This window comes from Schistocerca nitens, chromosome 3, assembly GCF_023898315.1.
Source record: "Schistocerca nitens isolate TAMUIC-IGC-003100 chromosome 3, iqSchNite1.1, whole genome shotgun sequence".
In the NCBI taxonomy this organism is placed as follows: Eukaryota; Metazoa; Arthropoda; class Insecta; order Orthoptera; family Acrididae; genus Schistocerca; species Schistocerca nitens.
In genome coordinates this window covers 91,792,469-91,808,551 of record NC_064616.1, presented here as the reverse complement: position 1 = coordinate 91,808,551, position 16,083 = coordinate 91,792,469, and the positions used below count along the sequence as shown (strand labels likewise).

The following is a 16,083-nucleotide window of genomic DNA, read 5'->3' as shown; positions in this document are numbered from 1 at the left end:
GCCGTCATTGTACATGGATCGGTATTGATAAGCAGATTACGCAGATGTCTACAGATTGTTCGACGTGTGCCGAACACCAAGCTGCTCCGCCTCAACGCTATTTTGAGTGGGCACGCCCTGCCGGTCCCTGGCAGCGAGTACATATTGATTTCGCTGGCCCATATTGGCATTCTCGTTGGCTCATCGTGATAGATGCATTTAGTAATTTTCCGTTTGTTGTGCCCATGCAGTCTACAACGTCTGCACAAACTATACAGGCGTTGACTTCAATTTTTTGTATTGAGGGTCTTCCAGAAGTTTTAGTGTCTGACAATGGTCCACAATTTACCTCTGCTGAATTTGAAGGTTTTTGTTCTGCCAATGGCATTCGCCATGTTCTTACTCCGCCGTTCCACCCTCAATCGAATGGTGCAGCGGAACGTTTTGTACGCACATTCAAGGATCATATGGACCGCCTTCGTGCTACGCACTCTCGTCAGCAGGCCCTCATCACGTTCCTGTCGTCGTACCGGACCACGCCACGCGACGGCCCTTCGCCTGCGGAGCTTCTCCACGGCCGTCGTCATCGCACTCTACTACGGTTGTTGCACCCCCCGGATCGACCCGCCGCTTCTGAGCATCGCACGCGTTTTCAGCGCAACGACGCCGTTTTTTTTCAGAGTTTATCACGGTCGCCGACGTTGGGAACGTGGTACCGTGATAAGTGTCCAGGGTCGCGGTTTTTATACTGTTCAAGGTGCTACTGTGGTGCACAGGAGGCATCAGAACCAGTTGCGCCGCGCTGGCCGCCCGGATTCTGCCGCTCGTTCTTTGTCCACAGATTTGGTCCGCGGCGGGTTCCAGCCGCGCCTTCCGACTTCGATGCCGCCCCCAGGGCAGCAGCAGCAGCCGTCGCCGCTACCACGCAGACAGCCCGTCCCGTTGATGCCTCCCGCGCAGCTTCATGCGGGAGCGCCCCGGGTGGTCGCTCCGGCGCCTGCGGTCCCTTTCAGTCGCCACCGCCTTCGGAGCTGATGGACGTCGGCCCCTCAGCCGGGCCGCCTTCCCAAGCGGTGGCTGTGCAGCCTGTACTGCAGCCGCTTTCCTTGGGCACCCCCAAGGAGTCTGACACCGCAGCGCCTTGTCCGGCGCCCACTCAGCAGCCGTCGACGCAGCGTCAGGAGACACTGCCTCTCTTCGTGGGTCCCGACGCCCCGTCGCGTCCAGTACCAGAAGCTGCGCCCGTGGTCACAGGCGTGCACCCTGACCTTGGTTTTCAGTCGGTGTTTCCCGAGGCCCCGCGCAGCCAATGCTGGGGTGCGGACCGGGGACTGCCACCGGCAACAGTCTCCGCCCCGGTCTCTTCTGCTACGTCTGCGGCCAGACCCCTCCCCCGCCGTCGACGCTCGCCACGTCATTATTCCACGACGGTGCGGCGATTTGGGGGGGAGGAGTGTTATATCCTAGCCAGTAATGCCAACCGAGCTCGCTGCCAAAAAGGTTGGCAGCATCAAAGTCCGGACGCCGTCCGCATAAGCAGCGCCAGCGATACAGGAAATCGCCGCAAGTCTGCGCGCGCCACCGCTGGCTTCTGGCTTCTTAAGCGCTGGAGTCGCGAGCGCTAGGACGGTTCTGGATTCGCCGCTCAATTGTATACTCGCCACCGAATTGTGTACTTGCTAGTCAGTTGTGTGTTCATCGCAGCAGAGTTGTTGTCTGTCGTCAGCCGACGCTGACCTAGCCGCACCGACTCGAACTAGACAGATTTCTGTAGACCATGTTCACCACTGTGTTCTGTATCGTCGTTAATAAAGATAAGTACCGACTTTCATTTAATCCGAGTGTTTGGGTTTTCATCTTTCTGTTCACTGTTCCAGCGGACCGGTCGGCCCGCTATTAAAAGTGTGGCGGTGACTTCGTAGGCCGTTTCTACAGCGAAGTGTTGTCGCTACGAAGGCCGTCACAAAACCCACCATACTTGCTCCGGACACTGCGAGAGGGCTGTACAAGCAATGATCACACGCACGGCACAGCAGACACACCAGGAACCGCGGTGTTGGCCGTCCAATGGCGCTAGCTGCGCAGCATTTGTGCACCGCCGCCGTCAGTGTCAGCCAGTTTGCCGTGGCATACGGGGCTCCATCGCAGTCTTTAACACTGGTAGCATGCCGCGACAGCGTGGACGTGAACCGTATGTGCAGTTGACGGACTTTGAGCGAGGGCGTATAGTGGGCATGCGGGAGGCCGGGTGGACGTACCGCCGAATTGCTCAACACGTGGGGCGTGAGGTCTCCACAGTACATCGATGTTGTCGCCAGTGGTCGGCGGAAGGTGCACGTGCCCGTCGACCTGGGACCGGACCGCAGCGACGCACGGATGCACACAAAGACCGTAGGATCCTACGCAGTGCCGTAGGGGACCGCACCGCCACTTCCCAGCAAATTAGGGACACTGTTGCTCCTGGGGTATCGGCGAGGACCATTCGCAACCGTCTCCATGAAGCTGGGCTACGGTCCCGCACACCGTTAGGCCGTCTTCCGCTCACGCCCCAACATCGTGCAGCCCGCCTCCAGTGGTGTCGCGACAGGCGTGAATGGAGGGACGAATGGAGACGTGTCGTCTTCAGCGATGAGAGTCGCTTCTGCCTTGGTGCCAATGATGGTCGTATGCGTGTTTGGCGCCGTGCAGGTGAGCGCCACAATCAGGACTGCATACGACCGAGGCACACAGGGCCAACACCCGGCATCATGGTGTGGGGAGCGATCTCCTACACTGGCCGTACACCACTGGTGATCGTCGAGGGGACACTGAATAGTGCACGGTACATCCAAACCGTCATCGAACCCATCGTTCTACCATTCCTAGACCGGCAAGGGAACTTGCTGTTCCAACAGGACAATGCACGTCCGCATGTATCCCGTGCCACCCAACGTGCTCTAGAAGGTGTAAGTCAACTACCCTGGCCAGCAAGATCTCCGGATCTGTCCCCCATTGAGCATGTTTGGGACTGGATGAAGCGTCGTCTCACGCGGTCTGCACGTCCAGCACGAACGCTGGTCCAACTGAGGCGCCAGGTGGAAATGGCATGGTAAGCCGTTCCACAGGACTACATCCAGCATCTCTACGATCGTCTCCATGGGAGAATAGCAGCCTGCATTGCTGCGAAAGGTGGATATACACTGTACTAGTGCCGACATTGTGCATGCTCTGTTGCCTGCGTCTATGTGCCTGTGGTTCTGTCAGTGTGATCATGTGATGTATCTGACCCCAGGAATGTGTCAATAAAGTTTCCCATTCCTGGGACAATGAATTCACGGTGTTCTTATTTCAATTTCCAGGAGTGTATATTCTAACAGAACATATTTGTGCTCCGAATACTGAACACAACTCAGTTTGTGCTCGATAAATGCTGACACATATAGAAGTACCTGTTGTTCACCGTAATGTAAATAGTAAACAATAAGTAGTTATAAAACGTGTCCAACAGTAATAGTCGACTCAAAGAGGCGTATTTTTACTTTAGCTATTGACGATCTCCCGTGCTCGGTATACAGACTTGTAGCAGGACGACTAAGTCTGCACTGACAGCGCACATGATGGGAAGGCAGAATTTCTCTCTCCTTTTTTTACCTCGTCTTCGCGACGTCGTCGGTGTGGGCAATGAGTTCCTTTCTTGCACCAACTACTATCGACTGTCAGCTAGTTTGTTGTGTGTGCAATCTGGTTTCGACTTTGTTTTACTTTCATTCGCAATTCATTTGATGAGTTTCTTTTGACAGTGGGTAGCGATGTGTACGCTCTGAGAAGAGAAAATAATTTACACTAACACTTATCTATATTTAATCGCTTTAGGATCGTGCATAGAAAGTTCTGTTTTTTCTTCTTAATTATTCATCTCTCAGCCGGCCGCGGTGGTCTCGCGGTTCTAGGCGCGCAGTCCGGAACCGTGCGACTGCTACGGTCGCAGGTTCGAATCCTGCCTCGGGCATGGATGTGTGTGATGTCCTTAGGTTAGTTAGGTTTAAGTAGTTCTAAGTTCTAGGGGACTGATGACCACAGCAGTTGAATCCCATAGTGCTCAGAGCCATTTGAACCATTTTATTCCTCTCTCGCTTATGGTCAACTCCCGTCTCTTGAGCACGTGGTCGACTGGTTTGATAATAGCGAAGAAAATACCCTATAATCGTAATACTTCCTGAAAGAAATAGTTTTTCTTCATTGAGTTTAACCACATCGTTGAGAAGGATTAAACAGCAAATGTAGATTACAGTATTTCACTTTTAAACGGCCTCTACAACTCAAAGGCGAAATATCTAGGTCATCACATCACACAACTACCAGTGAAGTATTTGCCCAAAATGTTTAAGAAAACAGCACAAAATATGACATAAATTGTACTGTATCACGTGTACAACACGTGCAGTGACGTAAAGTATGCGTCATAACTACTGTACCTCACCAGCTTCTTATTCTCCGTCGTCTGAGTTTTTCTCACCACCCTTGTTACGTCACTGTGCTCTTAATGAAACCTTCAGTGTGCTGTTGAAGTTGATACGATACATGGGCGCAATGTCGTAAGCGAAATACACTCTACGGAAAAAAAAAGGACGCACCACGAAGGAATTGTCCGAATGGGACGGAAACCGGTAGATGAGATGTACATGTACAGACAGACAATACTGATTACACTTTCAGAAAAACTGGATGGTTTATTCAAGAGAAAGATGGTTCAAATGGCTCTAAGCACTATGGAACTTAAGATCTGAGGTCATCACTCCCCTAGACTTAGAACTACTTAAACCTACCTAACCTAAGGACATCACACACATCCATGCCCGAGGCAGGACTCGAACCTGTGACCGTAGCAGCAGCGCGGTTCAGGACTGAAGCGCCTAGAATTGCTCGGCCACAACGACCGGCCAAGAGAAAGAGCTCCACAAATTCAGCAAGGTCCACCTCTGGCCCTTATGCAAGCAGTTGTCTTTACCTCTACGTTCGCAAAACATGCAACAAAACTAATATTTTATATTAATTTATGGAAAGCTACTGTATTCACAATTTCCACTTCTGTTACAGTTCAAAATCGCTACATGCTTTAGGTGTGGACAATAAGGAGTCTCCTGTTAATGTGCTTGTGTCGGGAGAAACTTCTCTACCTCACAGGAACTTAAGGGTGCGTAGACAAAAGTGGATTCTTGCCCCACTGTAAACGACGTCTTGCTCGGAGATCCAGTGCGCTTACCGGTTAAAATTTCTTCAATTTCACAAATTTGGCCGTATCCTGGATTTTTTAAAAGTATGCTCTGAACTTTCTCCTTCCCTACTTCACTAACTCTTCCACGGACAGAATGAAGTTTAGAGACTGTAGTTTTGAACACACTTAATAAATTACAAAGAGTAGAACTGCCTGTCTGCATAGAAACAACTACCGCCGAAAGTTGATAAAAATGAGCAGACACACAGGGTGTTTCCGTAAGAGCGTGTAAAAATTTAACAGGACATAAGGAAGCTCCACTGAACAATTTGAGTTAGGGAACCTGGGGACGAAGAAGTCAGCTTAAGGAGATAATAGGAATAAAATTACATTACTGTGCACTTTATTTACAAATGGTTCAAATGGCTCTGAGCACTATGGGACTTAACTTCTAAGGTCATCAGTCCCCTAGAACTTAGAACTACTTAAACCTAACTAACCTAAGGACATTACACACATCCATGCCCGAGGCAGGATTCGAACCTGCGACCGTAGGGGTCGTGCGGTTCCAGACTGTTGCGCCTAGAACCTCTCGGCCACCCCAGCCGGCTTTATTTACATTATCTACCGTTAACTACAAATACTATCACTGACGCAATGAACCTACCATTTGTACTGTATCTTACAAAATGTGCTGAAAGTGACGGCCATCAACCTCAATGCAAGCATGAAACCGACGAACAAGATTCTGGTGCACCATGACAAATATCCCTGGTGTGTTTCGGAATCACATCACAGGCAGCTACAATTCTGGCAATTAATTCCTCCGTATCCATTGGGGTCCCATAGAAACGTGACTTTAGATACTCCCATAAGAAATAATTAAAGGGATTCAGGTCACGTGATCTCGCAGGCCATGGAATAGGACCTCTCCTTCCAATCCAGCGACCAGAAAATACAGCATTGAGATGGTTGCGGATATCCACACTGAAGTGAGGCGGTGCATCGTCATGTTGTATCCACATCCTCTCGCGAACAGCCACGAGTACGTTCTCCAACAACTCACGTAGAACTCTTTGCACGAACCTCAAGTTCAGGTGGCCATTCAGACGGCCAGGTAGAAGATATGGTATAATGAGATCGTGGCCTACAATGCCGGCCCAAATATTCACAGCAAAACGTACTTGATGGTATGGCTCTAATACAGCGTGAGGGTTTTCATCATCCCACGCATTGCTATTCCCGCTGTTCGAAATACCATCACGATCAAATGAGGCATCGTCAGTAAACAGCACGATTTGGAGGAAATCTGGTTGATGAATACATTGTTGGAGCAACATCTGAAACTATGCGACCCGTGGTGCAGTCAGTCACAAGCATTGCAAGGACTCGTTGTGGGTGATATGGGTATAATTGTCGTTCGTGGAGTACTCGACACACGCTAGTATGTGCATGCAATACGAGTACTTGTAAGGGGTCCCGCTGCAACACGTTTCTGCACCTCCTCTTCAAACTCGGGTGTGCGAGTGGTCCTCGTGTTGCCAGGTCATAAGCTGGGAAACATAATGCTAGACAAAGCGGTAGATAAGTTTACTTCTATATCTTCTTAGGCTAGCTTCTCCGACCCCAGATTCTCTCTACTTCAAGTTGTTCAGTGGAGCATTTTCTATGTTCCGTTACATTTTTGCACGCTCTTACGGAAACACCCTGTACACGCAACGTTAACTCCTATTTCTGGGGCATTCAGAACGTCTTGAACAGTTTGAATTGAGGTTGTACTTTTAGGATCAAATGTAGAAACGATGCTCTTAACAGCTTCTAAATGTTCGGTGTAGTAAAAGTCACTGCAAACAACCATGTGCCCCAGCGAGTTATGATTGGTTCTGGTGGCAGTGAAATGTCAGGTGTTGCTGCTCTGAAGGCTTGTTTTCTACAAGGTGCCTTAACAAACACCTTCACAGCAGACACCAAACTGTCAACACGATGAAAATTTGTACGAATAATTTCAGCAACGTGATGTAACCAATGAGCAAGACAAGCCAAATGTATCATATTGCGAAATGTAACTTTGAGACCAGAGTCAGCTTTTATCACGTAACTTGCTACATCAGTCAAAACAGCATGCTCGTACTGAATGCATTTGGCCACAGTAAACTCATGAAATCGGTAGAAAATGAGGAAACTGCGAAGCTATTTGTCCTTTGGAACAGCGCTATTGCAAGTAGATCAGGCGTAAACCGTACATTTTTGTTAAAAGACCCAGTTACAATATTTGTAATAAACTATCCCTCAGAGTCTTGTTGGTTGGTTGATTTGAGGGACGGGACCAAACAGCGAGGTTATCGGTCCCATCGGATTAGGGAAGGATGGGGAAAGGAATCTGCCGTGTCCTTTCAAAGGAACCATCCCGACATTTGCCCGAAGCGATTTAGGGAGATCACGGAAAACCTAAATCAGGATGGTCGGACGCAGGATTGAACCATCGTCCTCCCGAATGCGAGTCTAGTGTGCTAATCACTGAGCCACCTCGCTCGGTCAGAGTCTTGTGTTTCGTCGATTGACACCCATACAAAATTATTTTGAATCTGATCTTATTTTTTTAATGGTTTGGTAGCAGCTTTGTTATGCGTAATTTTTACGTATAGTGGATTTGTCTGGTACTTTACGCTCTATATACGTCTCAATGAAATTTCTTAGAACAGGATTAGTTAATTTCCACAGTGGAATCTCTGACGACAAAAAAGCTTCGCACAAATCAAAAGAAAACCGCGAAAAAGTACTGTTGGAACATTCACCTAACAACGTCTCGAAGCGAGCACTTTTCTTGGATTTACGTCTTATGTTCTCTTTGTCTTTATTGGTGTCCACATGCCGAACGATTGGAAAATTTTTTTTGCTACCGAAAATTTTTTCACATGCACGGCAAAATATTTTGCAATCTGTCGTTATCATATCGCCTTCGAACTCCCGCTCATACTGGTGCAATCTAGACTGATTACTTGTGTTCACCTTTGGAATCGTACTTAAATGTGAAGAACTTAACACACACCACCGAGCAGCTAGCCAGTAGACACCGCTAACTACAAATATGAACTAATTTTCTGTAGACAGAACATAGAGTCAGCTGAAGATAGGTAACTGAGAAAGGCTTCGAAAAACGAATCATTCATCACTTTAGTGTTGTATTAATATAACTGATATGGAATATTATGAAATAAAACATTTTAAAATAATCGTATACAAATTAAATAATAATGTTAGAACTGTTGCTGCGTGTTACACTGTACGTAGCTCCGAAGAACACAGTTCCGACTAATCCATTCACACCCATGTTGGTACAAGTCTGCATGCAGACCAGCGAAATCCCGCAACCAACGCTACGTACTACGTGAGCAAGCGCAGAAGGTTAATTCCTAGCAGCGCATCGGGAAGAAAGGAAAATTATAAATAAATACATAAAAATAGGCCTCCACAATACAAAATATACAGCACAATTAACTATTTTCGAACATATTATTCTTACAAAACAGACAAAATAGACATTTATATGCACTATAAAATCCTGCCTACAACGTAAGAGGCCGGCCGAAGTGGCCGTGCGGTTAAAGGCGCTGCAGTCTGGAACCGCAAGACCGCTACGGTCGCAGGTTCGAATCCTGCCTCGGGCATGGATGTTTGTGATGTCCTTAGGTTAGTTAGGTTTAATTAGTTCTAAGTTCTAGGGGACTAATGACCTCAGCAGTTGAGTCCCATAGTGCTCAGAGCCATTTGAACCATTTGAACAACGTAAGAAAAGAAGTAATCCAAACATATTCTAAGAGCACATTACTCGAATATTAGAAAAAAATATGCATTTGCATGAAAATCCGTTCCCTAGTTATTAGGCATAGATCTACAACCCGACAGTGACACGTGAAAATTTGTGACGGACTCTGGGTAGTACATTTATCCCTAATACAGCTGACGTCTGGGAATTCACAGACAGTGAATAAAAAGTCAAGGTATTTCATACAGTTGTGGATAGTCAGTCTCTTTTTTTTTTGACATGCATATAAGAGACTATTTGTTGAACACACATGATCTGCTTACATATTCTTCGATATTTATTTCCATCGTTCAAGACCCTCCTTCCCGGTCAACGTCGCAAAAGCGCGGTTGCGATCGATGGAAGTACACCAGTGCGAGGTATGATGGTGGAAAAAATTAAGCCTACAGTGAACAATAAATGACATGTACAGTCACTATTTATAGTGTTCTGTGTCCAGTCCATGTAACAGATCCCTAATTACATTTCAGGATTATGTGAAGGAAGGTTGCAGGTAATGCGGTCGATATGGATCACCTGAGATGGAACACTGGCCCAGTCGATCAACAAGGGAATCTGCGACAGTTTTCTTTTTATTCCCTAATTCAAGGAATAATGCTGGGATTTCACTCAATTGGTTACAGAAAGTATGAAAAACTTAGGAATAAGGGTTGCTGGACGATGATTTGAATCCCACTCCCCAAATACGTTATTTCCCTAAATCGCATCAGGCAAACGCTGCCATTGTTTCTATGAAAAGAGCACGGCCAGTTTCCTTCGCCATCCTTCCGCAATCCGAGCTGCTGCTCCGTCTCTAATGACTGTGGTGTCCACGGAACGTTAGTAATTATTCAATACCAGCTCAGGCCGAGGTAAAGATCTTATTACATCCGGTACTTCAGCTTCTTATATTCAAAGCCAGCCTCCACTCTCCTCCTACCAGAGTACTGTGGTGTCACCGCCAGACACCACACTTGCTAGGTGGTAGCCTTTAAATCGGCCGCGGTCCGGTAGTATACGTCGGACCCGCGTGTCGCCACTGTCAGTGATTGCAGACCGAGCGCCGCCACACGGCAGGTCTAGAGAGACGTCATAGCACTCGCCCCAGTTGGACAGCCTACTTTGCTAGCGATGGTTCACTGACAAATTACGCTCTCATTTGCCGAGACGATAGTTAGCATAGCCTTCAGCTACGTCATTTGCTACGACCTAGCAAGGCGCCATTACCAGTTTATATTGAGATTGTTATTGATGTATCAACAAGAGCGATGTTCTCCAATTATGGATTAAAGTTAAGTATTACATCAACTACGTACTTTATTTGCTACTATTAATTCCCTTAACTGTTCCAGACATCACGCCAGTCTGCGTGAGCTAAACGCGTGCCTTTCGGCTACCTCCGAGTGGCTTGGCTGTCTTGCCAAGTCACTACAGTTTGGCGACGAGTGTAAAAACGGTCTTCTTCTTTATACTTGCTAAAATTACTTGTGTCATGGCTTCGCCACAATCTCCAGATGTACTGTCCGAATTTTATCGCTTACAGAATCAGCAGGCGCAGGCCTTATTGGATGCCCTTGGACAGCTCGTCCAGGGTCAACGTGCAATGCAAAACGATGGGGGCGCCGCCGCTCCACCGCTACCGCAGCCACAACACGCAGTTGCACCACCTTTTTGTCCTTTTGATGCGGCACTGGAAAGCTGGACGGAGTGGTCACGCCAATTTGGATTCCATCTCGCCGCCTACAGAATTCAAGGTATTGAGCGGCAGCCTTTTTTGCTTTCTTGTGTAGGTGTGTCCACCTACCGTGTGATAGTGAAATTGTTTCCCTGACACGACGTCGCAACTCTGTCCTACGACGAAATTTTGTCGGCATTAGATGCATATTTCAAAGAATCAGTCAATGTAGTTGCAAACCGGTATACTTTCTTTCATACAAAACGTACGGCAGGTCAGACTGAGTGGGTTGCAACCTTGCAAGGCCTTACTAGGGATTGTGCTTTTGAGTGTGAATGTGGACTCCCTTATTCAGATACTATGGTACGTGATGCAATTGCACAGAACGTTTCTGATGTTCGTATACGGGAACAGATTTTGAAACTAGTCAATCCCTCCCTTCAACAAGTGATGGACATACTGGATAGGCAGGACACACATGACTTTGCTCAGGAATCATTTGAAACTTCGCCAGCCGTGTGTCACGTTAACCGTCCCGCCGGGCGAGCTGCACGGAACAGTAAACAGCCCTCGTGCCCGTCCGCGCAGCTGCCGCCAAGCTCTCCGCTACGTGTGCCGCGCAAGCAAGCAAATGCAGTGCTAAAATCTTGCCCGCGGTGTGCTACTAGACATTCGCGTGAGAATTGCCCGTCACGCCAAGCTATTTGCTTTTTCTGTAATAAAAAAGGACATGTTCAGAGCGTTTGCCAGAAAAAGGTCAGATCGGACACTCACAACCATTCCAGGCCCTTTGCTTCGCGCCGGAATCGAACCAAGAATACTCAGGCTCATGAAGTTCATTCCACTCCGCCCAGTGCCACTTTCTCTAACAGTGACTGTGTTCGTTCCACAAATAATGTGCGTCGACATCGCTGGAAATCCCGTCAAGTCGCAAGTGCTTCGGTACCAGTGTCTGTTCACGTTGCACGAGACAGTCGCTCTTGTCGTCAGCAGGACAATAAACTTTTTGTAGACTTGGACATTAATGGCCACGTGATACCATTCCAGCTCGATACCGGAGCTGCAGTTTCACTGATCAATAAAGACACGTACAAACAACTGGGCACACCTCCATTGCGTGCCGCAAATGTTAAGTTAAACAGTTATTCAGGACAAGCTATCCCTGTGTTAGGACAGTGCAGCCTTCTTGCAACATACAAGGGACAAACAAAACTTGTGTCATTTTACGTACTTCGTTCTTCTTCTGCAGTGAACTTGTTTGGTTTCGATTTATTTCAGTTGTTTAACTTGTCTATAGTAAATCAGGTCCTATCAGTGAACCAGACTGTGCCTTCAGACAGTGTTTCTCATCTATGTGAAGAGTTTGCAGACATTTTTGCACCGGGCCTTGGTTGCGCTAGGAACTATGAAGCACATTTGGAACTGAAAGTAAACGCGCAACTGAAATTTTTCCGAGCGCGCAATGTTCCCCACGCATTGCGTGATGAGGTCGCAAGAACCTTATACGATTTGGAATCACAAGGTGTGATTGAACGTGTGCAGGCTTCTCTCTGGGCATCACCCTTAGTAATTTTGCCAAAACCTTCCGGAAAATTGAGACTTTGTGTGGACTTTAAGGCAACAGTGAATCCACAACTAGTGATTGCCACTTTTCCTTTACCCCACCCAGAAGATCTTTTTGACACACTGTGCCCGGGTAAATATTTTTCGAAGTTGGACCTCGCAGATGCGTACTTGCAAGTACCGGTGGACGAAGAATCCCAGCGCGTTTTGGTGGTTAACACACATCTTGGTTTGTATCGATTCAAAAGACTGCCATTCGGGTGTGCATCCGCCCCTGCATTGTTTCAGCAATATCTGCAAACTGTTTGTGCATCGGTCCCTACTGCAGCAAACTATCTGGACGATATTGTGATCTCCGGAAAGACAGAAGACAAACATTTAGCCAATCTCAGAACATTATTTCAGGTCTTGCGACACAATGGTCTTCGCTTGCGGAAGGACAAATGTGTGTTTTTTGCTCGTGACTTACCCTATCTGGGACATGTAATCAATGCCCAAGGCATACATCCCAGTCCCGAGCACCTCCGTGCCATACAAGACTTGCCTTCGCCGCAGAATTTGAAGCAGCTACAGAGTGTGCTGGGAAAAATCAATTACTATAACAAATATGTGCGCCACGCCTCTTCCATTTCAGCTCCGCTTCATCGCTTACGCCGTAGTGTTCTGTTCGTCTGGACGACGGAATGCGAACGCGCCTTTCGCCAGTTGAAATCGGCGTTGCTTTCCACTACTTGCCTTACGCCATTCGAGCCCCCAGAAACCCCTTTTGTTGGTGGTAGATGCATCGGATTTCGGGATCGGTGCTGTGCTTGCGCACAAAGATGGATCACACGATCGCCCTATTGCCTTTGCGTCCAAATTGCTCTCGTCTGCGCAAAGAAATTATTGACCGATAGAGAAAGAAGCTTTGGCTCTCGTATTTGGTGTTACTAAGATTCATGATTTCTTGTATGGTCGTCACTTTACCATCATCACAGACCACAACCCTTTGACATTGCTTTTTCATCCGAACAAGCCTGTACCTCCACGTACAGCGCAGAAATTCATTCGCTGGTCTATTTTCCTCTCGCAGTACAGCTACGATATCTTGTATCGGTCCACTGCTAAGCACGGAAACGCCGATGCGTTGTCCCGTTTGCTTGTTGCTGAGGATAGAGCATTCGATTCTTCCGAACTTGCTTGCATGTTCATTGATGCGGAAACCGATGACGTGGTCGAATCGTTTCCGATTGATTTTCGTCGTGTAGCTACAGCCACAGCTGCTGACCCTGTCCTTGCTACCGTTTTGCATTTTGTTGCTACGCAATGGCCCTAGTCAAAGTCACGGATCGAGGATCCGTTGGTTCGCCGATTTTTTGCTCACAAGGAGACTTTTTGTTCGCCGTGGTGTTTTGTTGTTGCGTTCTGATAATGGCTCTGAGCACTATGGGACTCAACTTCTGTGGTTATCAGTCCCCTAGAACTTAGAACTACTTAAACCTAACTAACCTAAGGACATCACACACATCCATGCCCGAGGCAGGATTCTAACCTGCGACCGTAGAAGTCGCACGGTTCCGGACTGCGCGCCTAGAACCGCGAGACCACCGCGGCCGGCTCTGTCTTACGGCTTCTCCACCAAGGACATTGGGGTATAGTGCGAACGAAACAACTTGCTCGTCAGCACTGTACTTGGTTCGGAATCGATGCTGCGATTACGAATATGTGCTCTTCTTGTATGGCGTGTGCCGAACAACAATCCGCACCACCGCGGAATTTCTTTGCATGGCCGAAAGCCACTTCCCCTTGGCAACGCTTACACATCGATTTTGCTGGTCCATTCTGGAATGCTCGATGGTAGGTTGTGGTCGATTCATTCAGTAATTTTCCTTTTGTTGTCAAGATGCCTTCAACGACGTCATCTGCCACCATCCAAGCGTTATCTGCTATCTTTTGCATTGAAGGTCTTCCACAGACTATTGTTTCCGACAATGGCCCACAATTCATGTCCGCAGAATTTCAGTCATTCTGCAAGGCCAATGGTATTCAACATCTGACGTCCGCGCCGTTTTCGCCACAGTCAAACGGTGCCGCTGAACGATCGGTTAGGACTTTCAAGTCACAGATGTTGGAGTTGAACGTGTCGCATTCTCGGGAGGACGCGTTATTGCTCTTTTTGTCTTCGTATCGCTCTCAGCCCCGAGATGGTCGCTCGCCGGCTGAGTTGTTGCACGGTCGCCCTCATCGCACCTTGATGTCTTTACTACATCCGCCGCATCAGGTTCCTGTGCAGCGGCAGACGCCTGCTTTTGCTCCACGCGACGTTGTATACTATCGTAACTATCGAGGTTCACGGCGTTGGCTCGCAGGGCGCATTCTTCGCTGCCTCGGCCGCGCTATGTATTTGGTTTTGGGGGCCTCTGGTGAGGTGCGTCGGCATCTCAATCAGCTGCGCCTCTGTCGTCGCACGGGTTCTGCCGCTCCCCGTCTGCTTTCAGCGACGGTGCCGTCGGGTCAGCGCCCTGGGGACCCATCTACTGGCTCACCTCATCCCCAGGTGTTACCGACGCTGCCTTCCATTTTGACCCATGGCGACGCGCCGCCGCCGCCGCCTGTTCTCCCGCCGGCGAAGCCCGCAGTGGACGCTTCGCTGCAGCCGCCAAGCGCCTCCCTGGGTCACGCGCCGCCGGTCGCTTCCCGTGACCAGCTGTCCTCCGACATGGAACTCTTGCCCGCTCCGGACCAGCAGTCGTCTTCGCCCGTCGGGTGCCCCGTTCTGATGGAGGTCGACCCTTCGGCCCCTCCTGTCTCTCTGCGGGCGCATACACCGCATGTTGGCGTGCACCCTGGACTAGGTTTTCAGCCGTTTCCTAGCTCCCCTCGGACCGAATGGCAGGGTGCGGGTGGCACAGCCTCGCCTGTTGTTAGGCTCGCCACCTCGTCGCATACGTCAACATGGGGTCCTCTCCACGGCGGGCGGAAGCCTTATAACACAACCGTACGCCGATTTGCGGGGGAGGAATGTGGTGTCACCGCCAGACACCACACTTGCTAGGTGGTAGCCTTTAAATCGGCCGCGGTCCGGTAGTATACGTCGGACCCGCGTGTCGCCACTGTCAGTGATTGCAGACCGAGCGCCACCACACGGCAGGTCTAAAGAGGCGTCCTAGCACTCGCCCCAGTTGTACAGCAGACTTTGCTAGCGATGCTACACTGACAAATACGCTCTCATTTGCCGAGACGATAGTTAGCATAGCTTTCAGCTACGTCATTTGCTACGACCTAGCAAGGCGCCATTACCAGTTTATATTGAGACTGTTATTGTATCAACAAGAGCGATGTTCTCCAATTATGGATTGGATTGGATTGTTTGGGGGAAGAGACCAAACAGCGAGGTCATCGGTCTCATCGGATTAGGGGAGGATGTGGAAGGAAGTCGGCCGTGCCCTTTCAAAGGAACCATCCCAGCATTTGCCTGGAGCTATTTAGGGAAATCACGGAAAACCTAAATCATGGCCGGACGCGGGATTGAACCGTCGTCCTCCCGAATGCGAGTCCAGTGTCTCCAATTATGGATTAAAGTTAAGTATTACATCAACTACGTACTTTATTTACTACTATTAATTCCCTTAACTGTTCCAGACCTCACGCCAGTCTGCGTGAGCTAAACGCGTGCCTTTCGGCTACCTCCGAGTGGCTTGGCTGTCTTGCCAAGTCACTACAGGAACCACTTGGAATTGATCAAGGTCCCTCAGGGGAACCACCACCCCCTCCCCTGCTCCCCTTCACCACCCATTCCTCGTGGACCAATGAAACTGAAGTAGCCCATCCCCATTTTGCATCTTTTATAAAAATGGTTCAAATGGCTCTGAGCACTATGGGACTCAA

General features: G+C 48.8%; 1 protein-coding gene across 6 annotated transcripts in view; it reads right to left on the bottom strand.

Moving 5' to 3' along the window:
* Window positions 1-16,083, bottom strand: part of LOC126248069 (guanine nucleotide-releasing factor 2) — a 463,467-nt gene that overhangs the window by 226,383 nt on the left and 221,001 nt on the right. The gene's annotated exons all lie outside the window — the stretch shown is intronic.